Genomic DNA, 20,654 nt, shown 5'->3' on the forward strand with positions numbered 1-20,654 from the left:
TCTAGGAATCAATAAGTGCAATTCCAATTTACCGTATGAATGATGATTTTGTTAAGGTGAATGCATTCCAACATGGCGAAAAAGAAAAGTTCAATTTTCTACAGATGTTTTAGCAGGAAAACAATTTTCCTACTTTAATGTTGCGATTAAAAAGTAATCCTTCAGTACTCACTTCTGGGAATGACATTTCACCATCATCAGCAAATTGCCACTGGAGACCAATTTCCCGAAGCGTACTTTAAAACTCCCTTTCCCCGACCGAATCGGCGTGGGCAGTCCGGTTTACCAGAGCAGATCAAACGATCCGATTCCTAGGAACCATTTCAGCAACTATACCAAAGTGATGCAAAACGTTTTTACCATTTTAAATCGGAAAACTACACCTACTCGGCATTTGGCAAGGGGGGCAAGCAATTTGCCTATTCAATTGATCACTAAATCAACGGGTTCCCGGGGGTACGTGAAAACATACAATATTCAGTGTGTGCAGTAATAATAACGATAATAACAGCAACAACAACAAATCAAAACAATGCGTTTAAAGGTAATAATGGGAGTGCTTTGCATAGAATAGGTTTACAAAAAAAAACTAACGCATGCACATGCGAGCCCGAGTGCCACTACCGCCGGTAAACATCAATCGGGTGAAACCTAAATTATTGCGCAAAAGGTGATTTCCGGAAAATCGCTTCAACAATCGCTTTATGAATATTTACATCGTTTTATCAACCTAAAATGGTCATGCAGAAGAACACAACAAGCACACCATTCGACAATGTTCCTCCATCCATAAAACATAACCTCGATTTGTGTTTGATCCTCTCCACCTTCTTACAGCAGCAATCAATATGATGTTGTGCATGGTGACGGTGGTTCCTGGTTCTACAACAAGTTACAGTCATCATCATTTGCTTGTTCCAGCTAATTTTTCTGCACACACTTCCAGCTAATCTATTGATTTTCCTGTGTTTTCGTTTGTGTCGGGTTTCATCAGGTGCCACTTTGACTCCCGGGAGGGGGGGGGGTACGGGGGGTACGAATATAAAACGTTCATTTTTTTTCTAGATTTGGCTTGAGGTATATACATTTAAGACGGATCATTGAGTACAGTACGTATCTTTTTTTTTTGTTCAGAACATCACATTTAGATTTCATCTTATTCAGTTTTCCTTTTCCTTTTTTATTTTTGGGTTTTGAGCAACATAAATTATCCTATTCTAACTCTTGCTTATTACCTAAAAGTTTGGACTAAAAATTTGGCTACAGTTTCATATCCTTTGTTTACCTACTGAAACGAACATTAGTCAACATTGTACGGCTAGTGAGTAATATGGCAAAACTCTGTCTCTCTCTCTATATAGATCTGCCGGGGTCTCTTTCTATCTCTTTGCTAGTCATCATCATATCATATTATATTAGCCCTGTTCTCGTTGTCACGGTTTCTGCTGCTGCTGCTGCTGCTACTGTGTCCATTAGTGGTGGATAAATTATTAATATCCTAGTCGCTTCAGTTTTCAGTCGGTTTGTAGTTGTGGAGTACGCTTTCCCCTTGCTATTCAAATATTTTCGTTTCCAAGTTTGAAGTTGACACAGAGCGACGGCATGTTTCGATTCGATCATGGGGAGTAGCTTTAAAACTGAATCCTTGCAACCCCTTGCCTGGCAACTGCTGGCAATCAGCTCCATCGCACATGTGTGTGTGTGTGTGTGTGTGTGTGAATGTGTTTGGGTTTGCATTTGGCACAAATTAAGACTACAGACAATCAGGGGAAAAGCTCTGACTGGTGTGTTTGTCTTGCTCCATTTTTCATTCCGGGAATTCATCGTTGGATATCTTGGCATTTTATTTGGATATCATGTCAAATATCAATAGCACCACTGTCTTTAATACTAAGTTCACCTCTCAGTACATCAACATTCTACCTACCATCGTTTGAATTGGTTAGGCTGGTAATTCTTTTAAAAAAACGGTTCGAAATATAAATAGCACCACCCTGTTTGCTTCTCATTTGACAGGCGTTTGTTTCGATTACTAGCATATCGAGCAGAGGTCTATGTTTTTTTTCAAACGGTAGTGAATTCGGATTTATTCCCTGTAATTCAGCAGCAATGGGTCGATCCAAACATCTTACGTTCGAAGAAAATGTAAAAATCAAGGCCTACTACCCTTGATGCAGGTCTCTCTAATAGAGAAATCGGTCGAACATTTTTTTCGATCACACACGGTTGTCGGAAGCTTCTTAAGAAATGGTGGAAGGAAAAGTAGGCTTACACCGAAGGATAAAGGGAGAATTTGTAGAATTCAGTACCAACATTTCAAAGGGGCGTAATTGCATTAGTAAACAATGGCTTTAGCCGTCGATTTCTCGTGAATTAAAGCTCACTCATGAAAAATAATGACACCAACAGGTAGATAAATGTTTCCTCTACCAGCTAGCATTTTTATTTTGGAGGGGTGAGATTTCATTCGCGAGAAATTGACGGCTAAAACCATTGTTTACAAAAGCAATTACGCCCCTTTGAAATGTTGGCACTGAATTTTTACGAACCAGAAAAGAACAGCATCACAAATCCGTGCGGAGTTGGAGCTCCCGGTGACCACACGTCGCGTGCAACAAATTCTGTCTAGCAGCGAGAACTTGGATGTTGGTACAATATCGAATTTAACTAGAAATTAGATGCTACTTCGTCAAGAGCACGCTTCCATAGCGACCACCTCACCCTTGGTGCTTCCTGCTTCGTTGTATGCAACATTCCTCCCTTCTTATTTGCAGAATACCAGGTACGGCTCTAGTCTGGATGGCATCAACCGTTTTGGTCGACTTGAAGTGGGTTCATCTGGAAGGCGAGCTGCGTCCGGCAATTCTTGCATAGGATCCGTTCGACTGGTATCTGGATCTACAGGTTCGGATTGAACTTGTTCTTCAAGCTTGATCTCAGCTACAGAGGAATCTTCAGGGTCAGCTTCATGTTCAGGTCCTGGAACTGGATTAACATTCGGTCCGGGTTCGGATCGTAACCCAAACTCATCCACGAGTATGCTGAGTGGAGATGGTTTTAAAATACCTCACTGTAACGGTGTTCTATCTGGTTCGCATGAGAACGAATGAGTTTGCGTCTACCCATGCCAATCGTCTAAGAGAACGTTGAAGTTGACTTGAATCGGTGACCTCGATGATTATTCCTGGAGCCAACATCCATTTGGAATTGCTTCGATATACCTTTGCATAAATTTGAATCGCCAGCTTGCAACGCGCGTAGTACCGCTCCATGCTTGCGGTTAAGTTGATCGTTATGTCCTATATTAATTTCAGGAATATTCGGCTTCTGTTGTTGTAGGTGGCTCAAAACCGTTTTGTCCAAGCATCAACTGAGATGGTGTTTTTCCGTTCACCACACGACTGGGAGTGGATCTATAGGATTGAAGAAAAATGTTTTTCCCCCCTCATTTATCTTGAGATATGACCTTTTCAATGTATCCACGAAACGTTCAGGCTGTCCATTTGATTGTGGATGGCACGTATATGCTGGATTCCATTTCTCTTTCACAATGCTGTGAATTGTTCCGATGTGAACTGTGTTCCATTATCGGAAACGATGGTGTTTGGAATTCGAAAACGAGTGAACGATTCACCCAGGAACCACCAGAAAGTGTTGACCGTTGACAGGACCAGCTAAATCGATATGGATCCGTTCCCATGGACATTTTGCAAGTGGTCTTCGGGGGAGACTTCGAATGCATGACACAGCTATCGACATAATCAGCGATATTGTCGTCAATTTTCGGCCAGAAAACATGACTGCTCTAGCTTTCATCCTCTCCATTCCTGGATGTCCCCGATGGAGCTGCTTGAGGATACGCTGACGGAAAACTTCTGTAATCATAAGTCAATTAATACAACATTTTACCACTTCCAAAGCATCACAATGGGAAAAGAACGATCGTACATCGGGATTGGTGATTTCGTTGTTGCAAGAGGGCCATCCTTCCTGAATATACTGCGACACTTGAGTGAAGCGCCACGTACCATATTGACCGCCAGAGGCGGCGAACTGACAGCTTCTTGTAGCGGAATTTCGATGTCATCTTCCAGCTGAATTGAAGCGATGATGAAATATTCCTCCGGTCTTGAATGCTTTCTGATCTGACGAGATAACACATCGGCATAACCGAATTGAGCCGTGGCCACGTACTGGATGTCGAATTCCTCGCAGAGAAGCCTAAGAGCCCAACGTTGCAGTCGATTGGCGGTGTGGATCTGAATTCCCCTTTTCGATCCAAATATCCTCAGCAGCGGCTGGTGATCAGTTTGCAGTGTGAATTTTCGACCAAGTAGGGGGAGGAGGGGCATAGTGAACAGGTGGGGCATAGTGAGCATCCCGCAGTTTGGCCCTGGATCTCTAGCTGCATGAAACAAATCAACTGGAAGTAGGTTCAATATCATTATGATCTTGATCCTACCACCAATAAATTTGTTCCGAACTGCCGGAAGTCCAAGCTGGTGCACGGGATGCTCACTATGCCCCACCTGTTCACAATGCCCCTCTTTCCCCTAGCATTCGGTTAAATTTCGTAACTGCAAATACTACTTCCTTCCCTACTTGTCCGTATCTTTTTTAAGCTTCGGAAAGTGAGCGAGATGCATGCGCAATAGTTTTGAATGTGCCGTCCGGAAATCTGTGCAGAATGCAAGCTCCGACTGCTGTCTGAGTTGCATCCGCCGCCACAACGATCTCAAGCGATGGATTGTAGTGCGTTAATAATAGATCTGACTGGAGCACTTCTTTGAACCTTTGAAAAGACCTTTGGCAATCGTTGTTCCAAACGAACTGGGTGTCTTTCTTGAGAAGTGCGTCGAGTGGTTTCCGAAGTTGATGCATTTCTGAGGCAAATTTTGCGTCAATGGGAGGATCTTGGACATGTCCGGTTGGAGTAGATTGCACTTTTCTTCACGGAGAATGAAACCGTACTCTTGCAGACGTCGGAAGAGAGCGTTGAGAATTTCGTGCTGTTCTTTCTCGGTTTAGCTGAGATCGATTACACTGAAATACTTACAGCCGTTCTGTTTGCTGAAGATGTCGTCTGGAACTGGCAGCGGGTAGTTGTTTGGCTACGGGACAACGTTGAGACCAGTGGAATAATCGGCGCAAATTCGGATCGTCCCTCCAGGTTTCTTAACTGTGCTATTGGTGCAGCCCAGTTCTTGCAAGCGTTCTCCACTGATGTTAATGGCACGGGCCGCTATGGTTTGTAAACTGGCACAGAACAGAAGGGGAAGTGCAGCAAGTCGATGAATCAAAAAGTGGTTCGTTTTTCTGCTCAACAAGCTATGTGCAGTGGCGTCGCGTAACCTCACTTTTTACCTGTTCAACAACTTTGAAAACGTTATTTAGGGTCATGTTTACATTCAAATCAGTTTCAAAAGGCATAGGGTCTTCTAGTTTCACTGATTTGTATCCATTGGAACCAATATTGTTTTGTTTGTTTACGTTTTGAGAGTTGTTGAACAGGTAGATTGAGGTTAGGGTGACGCCACTGGCTATGTATTGTGGTAGCGTTTCACACGGGCTTTCTATGTGCACTCACACTATCATAGCATGCTGCCTATCTTAACTGCAGGCAGAAGATGCCTTCTACCGCTAGGTGCGCTAGTGTTCGCAAATGCCAAGTGGAGCCACTTTCTGATCTGAAGTTCCACTCGTGTGAAACTGGTCTAGCCTTTGGCTTCAGAAACAGGTGCGCTTTCGTTTTCTTGCAGTGCTTGACGGAAAACGTCAGGAAATGCTGCTTTGTATCGCACAATTTTACTTGATTGGTCCGTAATACCCTGGACAGACTATGGCTTATATCATGTAATATAGGCTGTCTTGAAATGAGCACTCATACATAGGATTTCCAGTGAAAACTAGATGTATGAGTGCTCATTGCAAGACAGCCTATATTACATGATATAAGCCATAGTCTGTCTGGGGTATAAGAACATGATTGCATATCGCTGACAATGACAACTTGACCAATTTAATGCACTACAGGTCGAACAAATTGAGATTGTTGCTGACCACATAGTATGTAGCTGTTTCGATGGCCTCTCCAAGCATGACTGTACATTGGAGTTGTTTCGCTGACCGTGTTTATAGGTAGTAGTGGAGGCGAACCAAGCGTTTTGCTCCACTGTTCTTGAGAGGTGATCGTGATGTCCAAAGCCGATAGTCACGGTCAGAAACTTCCGGCAGGATTTGCTTTCTACTTGATTGATAGCGAATGCCGCCCCGTTGCTCTTTCATGTCTTCTTGCTTGATGGCTTCGCCGTATAACATCCACGGTAGCCTTCCTTGTAACCGGTTCGACTGCAATCATTACAAACGTGATCCGAATACGAGCAGTGGCGAACGAAATGCACTCCGCCACATTGCCAACATGGTGTCTTCGGGTTGCTTGATTTGTCGCTTGCTTTAGATTTTGGTCAAGATGGTTTCAATTCGGAGTTGGCTTCTATTCCACTAGAGCTGTATCATGCTTGAAGTTTTGAAGACGTTGACATTATGTGATCGATGTTTCCAGTTTGCAATCTTCTTCCGTTTTGAGAGTAGTTTCGTTCGGATGTCCACGTCCTTTGAGGAACGAAGCCCGAAGATAAAAATCAGACTCTTGAACTGATCGCCTGTCATCTTGTTCAACTCGAAACTGGAAGCCTCCTTTAGCTCAGTCGGTAAAGGAGCAGCTACAAAGCAAGACCATGCTGGAGGTGGCTGGGTTCGATTCCCGGTCCGATCTAGGAATTTTACGGGTTGCAAAATTTCTCGACTTCCCTGGGCGGGTAGAGTATGATTGTACTTGCCACACAATTTTTCTAATGCAGAAATGGTACAGGCATCGAAAGCTCTCAAATAATAACTGTCGAAGTGCATCTAGAACACTAAGAGAAGGAAGAAGAAGCTTGATAACTGATCCCGCGTACGTGACAAAATCACCAGCGTCGTTTTTCGTCAGTCGAAAGCAGTGATAACGCTTGCTGAACAGCGAAATTCGAATACTGAACAATTCCTAGAGTTTCTTCACGGTTTCCGCAAACGAAAATTCACGAGGATGCTTCGGTAGTATGACATTTACGGTACCGATCGAAAACATTGACGCTGAGGTTTCGTAAATGTAATCTAACTTTCGCTGCATCGTCCAGTTTCGTGCCATCCTTCAGGAAAAGATCATCATATTTTTGATACGGTCGAAAACGAGACCGTTATCCGGATCGTAGGGGAATTCGTGCATGTTGGTTGCCAGAGATTCAATGATGAATTCTGGGCAGCTCGAAGGCCGTGCGGCATCTTCTTGCGTTCCGAAGCGGTCCAGCATGTGCATCAACCGTGCGTTTTGCTCCGCCATCTGCTGGTTCTGCCGGACAATCTGCTGCATAAGGTCTTAATTTCCTCCGATGGTTCTTTCTTGAAACGTGTGATTCGTAATTTCCTCGTCGCCAAATGTTGCACTTCGTATAATATGTAATTAACCTAGAAAATATGTGTTTATTCGTCAAGAGCAGAATACAGAATCAATCATTTTGATGAAGAGCTTTGAGTGTGTTGGTTTACTTCCTTTTAATTCGCGTACTTCGTCTACTACTGGCAGACTTCATCAGTGCCAAATACTCAACACCACCTGCTCACTTAGACAAGAATTGTCTCCTTTGCTTGTTGAATGTTGCTACGAAAATGACGAAAAGATTTCCTCCAGTGTTGTAGATAAGCAAAACTTATCTTTGATTGGATGAATGAATAGATGTTATAGAAGATATAACAAAACAAGGGTTTGGGCATTTGTTATTAGGTAAAAAGTAGAGTGTATACGAGTCACGCCAAGAGAAGAAAAAAAAACAGTGGAACTGGCATCACAGTTTTCGGAAGATTTCCCTCCCTTGGAACTTAAAAAAATAGCGAAGATCAGAGACCTTCAAGGCAGTTCCATTAATTTCATGAAAATTGCGAGAACTCCTACAAGGGACAGCCCTATGGGGTTGTAGGCAATGGTGACGTAGGACTACGTGGTCTTATATAATAAATGTTATTTGTTAACTACAGCAGGAGCTTGTGATTTGTGTAGGAATAGGAATTTGAGCGGGGTTCTCTCTGTTTATACTCTTTAGTATGACGCGCTTGGCATAGATGACCCACAGCGACTCACGAACAGGCATCAAAATTATCCCTATCCATTATCCATTATCCAATCCATCATTGGATATTATCCCTATCCCTATCCGGATAATTTTAAAACGGATAATATCCAAGTTAAAATTATCCGGATAGAAAAGTTTTAAAATTATCCGGAAGAAAGAAAAAGTGGATAGGGATAATATCCATTATTTAGTACTCCGAACAGTTTATGTTTAGAATAGGGATGTTTGATATCAAATATGAACTCCTAAAAATGGGTATTTTTAGAACCGGGATGATGTCCAGAGGCCGGAAATCGATATCTAACGCCATTTTGAAATCCAAGATGGCGGCTTCCGGTTTCATAAAAGTGGGAAATACTGTCAAATACTCATCAATATGGGTATTTTTGGAATCGGGGTGATGGCCAGAGGCCGAAAATTTATATCCGACGACATTTTGAAATCCAATATGGCGGCTTCCGGTTTGATAGAAGGTGGAAAATATTGTCAAATACCCATCAATATGGGTATTTTAGGAGTCAGGGTGATGTCCAGAGGCCGGAAATTGATATCTGACACCATTTTGGAATTCAAGATGGCGGCTTCCGGTTTCATAAAAGTGGGAAATACTGTCAAATACCCATCAATATGGGTATTTTTAGAATCGGGGTGATGTCCAGAGGCCGAAAATTTATATCCGACGACATTTTGAAATCCAATATGGCGGCTTCCGGTTTGATAGAAGGTGGAAAATATTGTCAAATACCCATCAATATGGGTATTTTAGGAGTCGGGGTGATGTCCAGAGGCCGGAAATTGATATCTGACACCATTTTGGAATTCAAGATGGCGGCTTCCAGTTTCATAAAAGTGGGAAATACTGTCAAATACCCATCAATATGGGTATTTTTAGAATCGGGGTGATGTCCAGAGGCCGAAAATTTATATCCGACGACATTTTGAAATCCAATATGGCGGCTTCCGGTTTGATAGAAGGTGGAAAATATTATCAAATGCCCATCAATACGGGTATTTTAGGAGTCGGGGTGATGTCCAGAGGCCGGAAAAAAAACCCCTACTCCTAAAATACCCATATTGATGGGTATTTGACAATATATCCGGAGGGGAAAATAATGGATAATATCCAAGTTAAAATTATCCGGATAATTTTTACTTGGATATTATCCGGAGGGAAAGAAATGTGGATAGGGATAGACTCCATTTATTTCTATCCACTGGATAGGTCTATCCGGATAATTATATTATCCATGCCTATCCGGATAATTTTGAAGCCTGCTCACGAAGAGCTACTGATTCCGATCAATAGCGGTGCGGCTTCTTCCTCCTTCTGTGAATGCTCGTGTGGACTGCAGCTCGCTGCTTGCGGGCAGCCTTTCGTTGTGTACTGGAGAACACCATCACTTACCAGGCGGTGATTGAATAACCACCGTTTGGTGTGACCGGATGGAATTCAACTTTGAAATTTGTGTTAGGGAAATCGCTTTTCGCAGGCAATCGGTGATAATTTTAATCATCATAGCAACAGTTGCACATTCGTGCAATTTTCAATGGTGACATTATGACAAATGATTAAGTCTTAATTTCAGCAGATGCGTAGAAACATTTCTGATCGATTGGTAATAAAGTTATTGAAATTGGTTCAGGGGCAGCTGAGTTATTAACGTTCAAAATCTTTCATAATTTCGTTACATGTTCCATTTTCGGTTCTCACAAAATGTACCCCCATATAGAAATCATAGACGTAGTCCTACATCAAAATATGACTCTTTGGTAAACATTTTGGAATTCTGACACTCCGAAGCATTGGCTAGAGAAGTATGATGAGTATGCCAAATGAGTTTTGAGACGAATTGTAGAAGAATTCTAGGGATGCTTAAAACCGAATTCTGGAAGGATTTCAATGGAATTTGAATGGAAATTTCAGGTAATTTGTGAATGTGAATTCTAAGGTAGTTCTGTAGAGATTATTATGGGGATTGTGAATAGTATTTAAAGGTACTCAAAAGCAAATCGGAAGGAATTTTATTACCATTCCCAAAGGGAACCGGAAAGGGATTCAAAACGAAGTAACCTTTGAGTGAAATTTAATAATGACATTACTACAATCTTGAAACTACGTCTAAAGGCCCAAACGCAATGTGGGTGGAAGCGGAACGGAAACGGAAAGTTTGACAGTTGTCACAAATGGCATCAAGATGCCTAACCGAAGTCGATTTGGTTCGAACTAGTTTTCAATCCGTCAAGTAGGCTTACTCAGATCGGGCTTTTCCGCTGCCGCTGCCATTCCGCTTCCGCAGCCATTGCGCTTGGGCCTTAACAATTACCTACAGCTGAATATCTCTAAAATGTTGATCGATAATAATTCCAAGAGAATCTAATTATGATTTTTGCTAAAAGAAAATCTTTGCAGAATTTATGGCTAGTTTCAAAAGAATACTTTAAATAATTTATAAGAAATATCAAAAAGTTTGGGAGGATTTGGCTGAACATTTTATGCACATTTCCAAAGAAACTCAGAGTAGTGTTCCAGGCTATTCTGAACATATTTCCTTCCTTCCGTGAAATCCAAAAAATCGGATAACACTTTTATAAATTCTAGAGGGCATACCACGAGATTTCCAGGAATATTCCAAGTAATTTGTAATGAATATTAATGGAGAGAAACTAAGGCCATTTCTCACACGAATACAATGATAAATGCACATTAAATTTCAAGAGTTTTCTGGAAGAAATGCTTGAAGTAATCTGCACAAAAATAGACTTCTATGAAGAATCTTTCTTGGAATTACCGAACGGAATAATAATATGATTGAGGAAAATCGTGAAAGTAATCAAGGGAATCTAATTCTTATTAGGGTTAACTACCCCAATTCCGGCCTATTAAGCACAACCCGCACTTAGTCTTTCTTAATCTAGCGCAGTTTAGCTCCAAACAGAAAGTTTTTATTACTGATGGCTTCCAAATTTATTTTCCTTTCCGTATGTACCGTAAGATTTGATAAAGAGAAACCAATCGTTGAGGTATTGTCAAAAGTCTAACACTGCTTCTTGACGCCAAACTCGGCCTACGGATTCTAAACTCGGCATAACGCCATTGAACCGCAAATGAATTCACTTCGGCCTATCGGATGAAGATAAAAATTGATTCGGTCGGAGCGCTTCTTTTGTTTTTTAGGAATAATGGGTGCACACCTTCATAGCACGCGTTCTCATTGACTTCGTTCCGTAGCTTATTAACTAAAGTATCGTACCAAACGTATAATTGACTTGTTAACTCTGAAATCATGGATTTATTAGAAGTTTTCTGCTCGATAGGCCCAAAATAGGCAATTAGGCTGAAGTAGTTCTCTACCCTATAGCTAAAAGAAAATCTTTGAAGAATTCAAAGCTAGTTTGAAGTCCTATAAGAATTTTTAAGAATTTTTAAGAAATATCAAAAAATCTGGGAGGATTTGGCTAAACATTTTGAGCACATTTCCAAAGAAGCTCTGAGTACTGCTCCAGGAGATTCTGAACATATATCCAAGGTAATTTTGAAGAGAATTCCAAGCGAACCTTCCTGAAGTGCATTTTGAGGGAGGGGGACGAGTCTATTTACTATGCAGGAAATATTGTGTTTTGCTGTGGCTAGCTGCGCGTACGCTGAGAAGATAGAAAGAAGATTTATCACCATTTTGAAGATTTCCTGCAAAATGATGATGCGCTATGCAAGTAGATGCGAGACATGAAAGAAGATTTTTCGAAGATTTATTCGCTAGTGTGAGATTTTTCGAGCATCTAGAATTGAGATTTAGATGTGTCGCCCCCCTCGATTTTCAGAAGAATTTCAATGAAATTCTGAGGTAATTTCTATGGAATTTTGACGTGAAATAAAAAAAAAAACTGGGATAAAACTTTTATAAACTCTAGAGATTTCCAGGAATATTCCTAGCGAATATTGATGGAGATAAATTAAAGCAATTTCTCAAAAGAATACAAATGCAAAAATACAATAAATTTCAAGAATTTTCTGGAAGAAATTCTCGAAGTGTTCTGCAAAAAATGGACCTTATCTTTCTAGGGATTACCGAACAGAATCATTATATGATTGAGGGAAATCCTGAAGACATTTTGAAATGTTCCTAAGGAAATCCTTGAGAAATGTGTAGCAAATAATAATTAAGTTAAGTTTAAGATTCCATACCCAGAAATTTAAGATCCAGGATTAACAAAAATGGTCAAAATTTTGAAACTTCATTTGAGAACAAATTTCAAGATCCTGGTCTTCAGGGCTGTCATCTGATCACTCAATGCGCCCAATGTACGGATTTTCTGAAATATACAAAGTGAGAATCAAGCAAACACAAAGTTGGCTTGTTTTTCACCCTGCGCAAGTGTGAAGCAGCGGAGAAGGGAAGTCAGACACACACCAAGAAATAACGAAAGCTCAATGTGCAGCCATCGCTCTCACGGCTCCGACGCAAAGAGTGCCACTCAGTGTAGGGTTGCAAATGGGAAACGCAGCAAAAAGACAAAATTCTTCTTCGTTATGCCCTTCTTCATATCCTATGCATGCTATCGTGGTCAGCAAATACGACAAAGAACTCAAAGAAGACGTTAGCTGTTGCTTGTTGTGTTTTATTCGCTCCCTGCACCGCACGGAGAGTACCGCTCATTGTGTGGATCGCTTTCTCACATATTAGTTGAAAAAGAGTGTGCAAAGTAAATTGGAGAACCACACACTGTTTGTCGAGTGTTGTGAGATGCACGCACAAAGTTGCTTTGCTAACGCTCTGAGGTGCTTTCCAGCCCTGCTGGTCTTAGAAAACTTTTCAAGAGCAAAAATTTTAAGAGAAAGTTCCGGTTATTATCCGGTTTTCCCTGCTTTAGGGATGTCCAGAAAAGTTCAGGTATGTTGGAGGCGAACCAGTCCAAGGCTGAAAGCCTCCCTAATAATGATAAATAATAATAATAAGTTCAGGTATAATAAGAGGTTTTAGGGCAAGTTCCGCAAAGTTACGAAGAAGTTTCTACAACTTCAGGAGAAATACGGGAAATTAGCGGGAACTATTGAAAAGTACTGAGAAATTCAGGGAAGTCTAAAGAACTTAACGAAATTCAGACGTCCTTTGGTCAGTTATAATAACATCAGAAATGCATGTTCAACATCATGGAAACCTAGATTTTTGGAGAAGTTTTAAGATGATTTAAGGACTGTTCCATGAATTTCCGAAAATTTTCTGAACTGAACCTAATTGCAAATCTAAGAACTACATTAAGGGAAATAAATGTTTTCGGCACGTTTTTACTTTTCTAAAAATATTGGAAAAAAATATCCATATTTATTTAGATACCTGAGAAAATTTACATGTAAAAATATTGTTTTCTATCTCACCATACAAACAAATTGGACCCTCAGCAAAACCAAAAGGTCGATGTTTTGTGGTTTTTGAAGTCCAACTTTACGCCATGATGACTTTGAAAAAATTGCGCGTGAATTTTCTTTACAAAATTTAAAAAAAATGTGATTATCGAAACGATAAACTTACCCTTAATAATTTCGTTATAATTTCAGCAAAAATAGTGGAACCTTCGGAAAGTTCCGGAAATTTCACGATCCAAATTACTCCGGAGCAGTTAAGAAATTTTAGGAAAACATCGAGAACTTCAAGAAAACTCCGAAAATTTCCATAATCATCAGAAAATGTTAGGGAATATCTGAGAATTTCAGAAAAACTCCGAGAGCCTCAGTTTATTGAACATTAGCAAAAGTCGGGAGCATTTCAAATGAAGTGCCGTAAGCTTCAGATTTTGGGTAAGTTTTACGATCATTTAGGCTTGGTTGTGAGATTTCTGAAAAATTTCGAGAACTACAGTGAAGATCAAAGTGCCTCAAGGGAAGTCATATTAACTTTAGCAAAGTGCAGGAACGTTACAGAAATTGCCAAAACGATAATTAAGTTTAAAGTTCTAAAGGGAAGTCACCTGAACTCCGGGGTGGTTTTGAGAACTAAAGGACAGTTTCGTGAATATCAGATTTTTTTTCCTTGGATTTGTTTTTCGTCGATCTTGTTTTCCGTGCTGAGCACCAATGCTACCGACGCCAGGAAGGCAGCTCCCACACCTGGACCCTATCTATCGACCCACCAACTCATGAACCGGGGACCAACGGCTTTACTTCCCTTCCGAAGGAAGGCGTGATCAGAGATGTTATGCCTCAGAACATCCCGGTGGCGCCGACTGGGATTGAACCCAGGCGTGCTGGGGTGAGAGGTAATCACGCTTATCACTACAACACCAGCGCCGAATATCAGAATGATTGCGGGAAGTTTAGGGAAGTTCCGAGAATTACTGGTTCATTTAGAGGACTTAAGGTCAGTTACATTGAAAATAGCGAGAACATTCAAGAAGTTCCAAAAACTAAAGATGGTCTTGAAAACATCAGGGAAGTTAAGAGAACTTAAGAAAAAAATTCGGGAACTTCACAGAAGTTCCGAAAAGTTCACGGAAGTGCAGAAAACATCATGAAGCTTAGATCATTAATACAGTTTCATCAATTTCAGGGCGAAGAGATAAAACCAGCCCAGGACAATTCCAGGCACATCATCAGACCAAGAGTAGCGCGAACTTCAGAGTGGTCCACACAACTTTTAAAAAATCCAAGGAATCGTGGAGTTTCATGAACTGACACCAAGGCAGCTTCAAGGAAACTGCGGCAACTTTTACGAGGTTCTAGAAAGTCGAGAAAACTTTAGAGAAATCCAGACAACTTGAGGCAAATCGTAAAAAAACTGTAAAGAAGATCCAAGAACGTTAGGGAAGCTATGTCTATAAATGCCCCGTAACGTGGGTAGATCACCTTTTCGTGGTGCGTTACGGGATGTAAGATCTACCACCGATTCCTAGTCCTGACTACTTCAAACTAGGGAACAGGATTTTTCAGTAATCCAAGGAACACATCTTAGTCCTTGTTACTTTTTATGCCTTGTTGATAGTGACAAGACTCGGCTTTGTCTACCGAGGATGATCTTGAAACAAGGAAAAAAATTAGTTAGTTGTCTTCATCTATGTGATTCCTAATCTTTCGTTGTTCCCTAGTTTGAAGTGGTTAAGACTAGGGTTCTGATGCATGGTCATTATCGGTGTCATACCTTAATTTTTTTACTAAGGAATCCAATTTTGACTGACAAAGGGGCGTGCCTTTGGAGGGTGTTTCAACACTCCGAAGGGTATAAATAGCGGGACCTTTCAATTAGAGTCGGATCCTTGCGATAAATGCAAGAATGACAACTGTAAAAAAATCGAATACTTCATCATTTCTCAATAGCGATGGAGTAATACGACATGCACAAAACTAAGGACACGGGATATACTACAATAGATCAATTTACTGGTCGCAGTAGTGTTAGGTCCCGAACAGAGAGAGAAGTCTATAAAACTTCACGGAAGCTCAGAGAACTTATGGGTAGTCTCAATTAATTGAAGTTGAATGATATGTGAAGGTTAGTTTTGATAAATTCAGGCCAGCTTCATAAACTTCAGGAAAATTTTGAGAAACTTTCGAAAACAGAAAGGAAGTTCCGGGAATTTCAGGGCAGACCAGAGAACTCATGAAAAGTTTAGCAAAACCTAAGAAATATTTTGGAACCTTTACAGAAGTCTAATGAAAGTCAGGAAAGTTTAAAGATTTTTTGGACTGTTCCATTTATTTAAGGGCAGTACCAAGAACTTGAGGAGAATGTAGGAGAGGGCAGTTCAATTAACTTTACAGAAGTTCTTAAAAACTCAGATATCGAGATCTTCAGGGAAGTTAAAAGAACTTTAAAGAAGTTTAGGGATTTATAGGCAGTGTCTTTCAGTTCTTTTTTCAAGGATGTTATGTATTGCAGGAACTTTCAAGAAGTTCCGAGAAATTATGGAAATTCCTAAATTTTCAGGAAAATTACCAGAACCTCAGGGAAGTTCTATGAACATTAAGAAAATAGCTGGAACGCTAGAGAAGTTCTTGAATATTTAGGAAACTTCATAAAGAAACGAAACCTTCAGGCACGCCCAAAGCAGTTCAAAGAAGTTTAGGGATTACAAGACAAGTTCCATGAGCTTCAAGGAAGTTTCGAAAACTTCAGGGAAATAACGGGAACTTTATGGTAGATCGGGCTATACAATGGTGAGTGACAATCTGGAAGGAGCGATATACCTAGCTCCGGTCCTCACAAGTTCCTACCTCACGCCTCCACGAGTCATATGATCACAAAAGACTGCCAGCTGAAACATGGACACAGCTGGTTGGCGTAGCCTGGGCAATGTTGTCAATCCGACAATAGCAGAGTGAGGAGGTGCGACGCGAACACTGGCGCGGTAACCATAGCACGGTGATAGAGGAAAAGCTTCGCCAACCCGAGCGTCTGATCACCATGGAGGTGCGGCTCAAACAGCGTCTGACTGGCATCCAGCGGCTGAATAAGAAATGCTCTTCCCCGGAAGCTACACCTAAGATGGCAGCCCCATCACGGCGGATAGGAGACCTTAGGCCAACCACCTACTGTCTCTGAAACCTTTACAATTGTTACAGAAACCAACAGAGAAAGACATCGAACTGATATAACGGCAACGACTGTTAGCGCAAAACAACGGACACGAATTGGATCATGGAATGTATCGACGTTAGCCCAGTAGGGTAAACTGGCACAACTCGCCAACGAGGCACGACGCATGAAGCTAGAAATCCTGGGACTGAGTGAAGTTCGTTGGCCAAACTTTGGAGAACACAAACTGCCGTCGGGACAGGTACTACTATACTCTGGTATTCGAGGTGAAATCGCTCCCCGCCATCGTGGAGTTGGTCTCCTACTTAGCGTCCAGGCAAGTGCTGCGCTCATCATAACGAGAGGATAATCGTTGCCAGATTTAGAACACGGTTTCGTAACCTTACCATAATCCAATGTTATGCGCCAACCGATGCTGCCGAGCTACAGGACAAGGAGAATTTTTACAATCAACTGAATGCCGTCGTGGATAAAGTTTCAAAGGGTGACATCAAGATCTACACTGGCGACTTCAATGCGAAGATCGGCTCCGACAACACGGACTATGAGCGCACTATGGGACGCCATGGTCCCGGCGAAATGAGTGAGAACGGTGAGCTGTTTGCAGAATTTTGTGGCAATAACGACATGGTGATCGGGGGCTCGCTCTTCCCCCATCGGCTAGTGCACAAAGTCACGTGGGTTTCCCGTGATGGACATACCGAAAATCAGATCGACCACATCTGCATCAGCCGGAAATGGAGACGGAGCCTTCTTGATGTCCGGAATAAACGCAACGCGGATCCAGCGACGGGAGGAGAGACTCGGGTGGCGGTTCAACACACGCCGACTTGAAGATCCAGCGGTAAAAAGGTCTTTTGTTGAAGAACTTGAGACTCGAGCTGCGGACGTTCCAGAAGGTGGCAGCGTAGAAGAACAATGGACGGCCTTGATGCCTTTATAGAAACAAGCGAGAACAACTTGGGTGAGCTGTGCACGCATAGGAAAGAGTGGATCACAGATGAAACCTGGCGGATGATTGAGGAGTGTAGAGAAGCAAAAGCCGCGATAGAGCGGGCGAGAACCAGAGGAGCCAAGATCGAAGCCCGTCAACGGTACTCGGCTCTAGAGAAGGAAGTCAAGCGCTCTTGCAGACGTGGGTGAACTCCCTGGCCGACGAAGGGGAGAAAGCCGCAAACACTGGCGATATACACCTCCTCTACGATATCTCACGTCGCCTGAGTGGAGCAAGGATGAACCCGAGGATGCCAGTGAAGGACACGACTGGACAATTGCTTACCGACCCCACTGACCAGCTGAAACGCTGGTTTGAGCACTTCGAACAACTTCTTCAAGTTTCGACGGCCAACCAGCCATCAACATCTCTGCATGATCCGCCTAGGGTGCGGAGCATCACTCGCGTCAATTCCGCGGCCCCATCGCTGCAGGAGATTGAAGCAGCTATCTGAAGCATGAAATCCAACAAGGCTCCAGGGGTCGATCGCATATCAGCAGAGATGCTCAAAGCTGACCCCATGCTATCCGCACAAATGTTGCATTAACTATTCTGTAATATCTGGGACACCGCGACTTTTCCGTCCGACTGGATGCAGGGCATCTTAGTGAAGGTCCCAAAGAAGGGGGATCTGACTGTGTGCGATAATTGGCGAAGCATCATGTTACTGTGTATTGTTCTCAAAGTTATGTGCAAAGTTATCCTGAATCGGATACAGGACTCTCCGACGGCAGCAGGCAGGATTCCGTGGCGGAAGATCTTGTGTGGACCATATTGTCAAGCTCCGCATCATCCTGGAGCAGGTCAATGAATTCCAAGAGCCCCTTTATTTAGTATTCATTGACTACGAAAAAGCTTTCGACCGTCTCAATCACGAGAATCTGTGGGGCGCCCTGAGACGCAAGGGAGTCCCGGATAAAATCGTCAACCTCATCGAAGCGCAGTATGAGGCTTTCACGTGCAGAGTTCTGCATAACGGAGCCTTGTCCGACCCTATACGGGTAGTCGCTGGTGTGAGGCAAAGATGTATACTATCACCGCTACTGTTTCTCATCGTAATCGACGAGATCATGGTAGGTGCAATTGACCGTGTACCGAACCGTGGGCTGCTTTGGCAGCCTATGACCATGGAGCATCTCAACGACTTCGATTTGGCTGATGATGTTGCTCTACTAGCACAACGGCGCTCTGATATGCAGAGTAAGCTCAATGACCTAACCGAACGCTCCTCTGCGGCGGGTCTCACCATCAACGTCAACAAGACCAAATCTTTGGATATCAACACGGGCAACCCTTCCAACTTTACGGTAGCGGGGCAAGCAGTGGAGAAGGTCGAAAGTTTCCAATATCTTGGCAGCCAAATAGCGTCGGACGGCGGAACCAAGAGCGACATAGGTGCACGAATCAAGAAAGCTAGAGCTGCCTTTGCGAGTTTACGAAACGTATGGAGATCCAACCAAAATAAGTCAACGCACCAAAATAAGTCAACGCACCAAAATTCGAATTTTCAACTCGAACGTGAAATCTGTGTTGTCAAGACAAAAGCGAGCAGCCGCCCAGGATGGAAGTCTTTCACGTTGGCCCTTTGAACCGCTGGTGGTGCACAGGACCCTTAAGTAAGTAAGTAAGTTTATGGTAGATCAAATTTGAAGTTCTTTCAGATCAGCTAACTTTAGGTAAATTGAGGGAACTTTTGAACGATCTGAAGAAGACCAGAGAAGTCTAGAGAAGTTTAATGAAGTTCAGATATCTTTAGGGAAGCTCCGAAAACTTCAGAAAATTCTAGGCTTTCGGGAAAATTTAAATTAGTATATCTTGAAGAATTAGTTATTTTGTTATGTTTCAAGAAAAAATGTTGATTACAGTTTTATCATCGAACGGAGCGAAGGAAGTAAATGAAAGATAACCTTTTTTTCTATTTTATTTAAACTGCTTAAAAGAGGTTTGATTTTTCTCAACTTTCTCTAGACTGCCCTGAATTACTTTAGAGAGATAGAAGGATTAGTAATTTCCATTTAATTCCACTACCTTTATTGCTTATCCTTGACAGATACGCGTATTTCAATGTGCATATTATACCTCTTTATACAGATATTCCACTTAGACGCCCACATTCATCAGGATTCTTAAATTACTAATTTTCCCGGAAATGAAGTTTTGTATGCTTCTCTGAGATTCCCCAAATATTCTGAGGATCTCTGTTCTGTGCCCAGCGTTGTGCCGAAGTGTAGCAATCAAGCTGTCAGTCTCAGTAACCCATGAGTTTGGCAACCCTGGAGTTTTGACTTTTGATATTATTTGTGTACCTTGTCAAGTTCTCACGGATGATTAAACGAGTTATTTGTGTATATGATGACTGTTCCAGAAAGTATAAGCACACCTTATTTTAACGGTCACTTTGAATATAGTGAAATATTTCAACATGTTTTGGCTGCGTCCTTTTGTTTGCTCATTTCTGAATGAAATAGCATAAAAAAAGTGCTCAGTTTTGTGTTTCCTGTCAAAATGCGTGGTCTTACTCCGGAACAACGAAAAAGTATCGTGCACAAATGGTGCACTGTGAGCGGACTCTCCTTGAGAAAAATGGCCAAGGAAGAGGGTGTAAGCGTCGGAGCGGTACGAACTGCGATTAAAAAATATAGAGAACAGTGTACGCTTGAAGATGCGCCGAAGAGTGGCCGGAAATTCGGTCCTGTAAGTCCGGATATCGATAAAAAGATCAGGGATGCCTACAAACGAAAACCAGCGACTTCCGTTCGGGATGTTGCGAAAAAACTAGGGACCTCGTCGAATAACGTCATGCGTGCCAAAGAAAAACTTGGGCTAAAAACATACCGGAAGCAGAAAAAAACCCAAAAGGAACCCAAAACAGGCCGCGTCCGTGAAACCACGGGCCCGCAAACTCTACGATTCGTTATTGTGTCGAAATTCTGGGTGTATAAAAATGGACAACGAAACGTACGTGAA

The 20,654-nt window shown here is 42.0% G+C and overlaps 1 protein-coding gene and 1 long non-coding RNA gene across 2 annotated transcripts in view; one reads left to right on the forward strand and one right to left on the reverse strand.

Moving 5' to 3' along the window:
• Positions 1-15,164, forward strand: part of LOC135699998 (uncharacterized) — a 43,695-nt gene extending 28,531 nt beyond the window's left edge. The window contains exons 2-3 of the long non-coding RNA XR_010517564.1: positions 12,651-13,057; positions 13,129-15,164. This is a non-coding gene — a long non-coding RNA (uncharacterized LOC135699998). The remainder of the gene's footprint in view (positions 1-12,650; positions 13,058-13,128) is intronic.
• Stat92E (Signal transducer and transcription activator Stat92E) overlaps positions 1-20,654 on the reverse strand; it is a 224,920-nt gene that overhangs the window by 11,455 nt on the left and 192,811 nt on the right. The window lies entirely within an intron of this gene.

Source organism: Ochlerotatus camptorhynchus, unplaced genomic scaffold (assembly GCF_037179485.1).
Source record: "Ochlerotatus camptorhynchus isolate MF236.1 unplaced genomic scaffold, CSIRO-AGI_Acam_v1.1 ptg000124l, whole genome shotgun sequence".
Lineage (NCBI taxonomy): Eukaryota > Metazoa > Arthropoda > Insecta > Diptera > Culicidae > Ochlerotatus > Ochlerotatus camptorhynchus.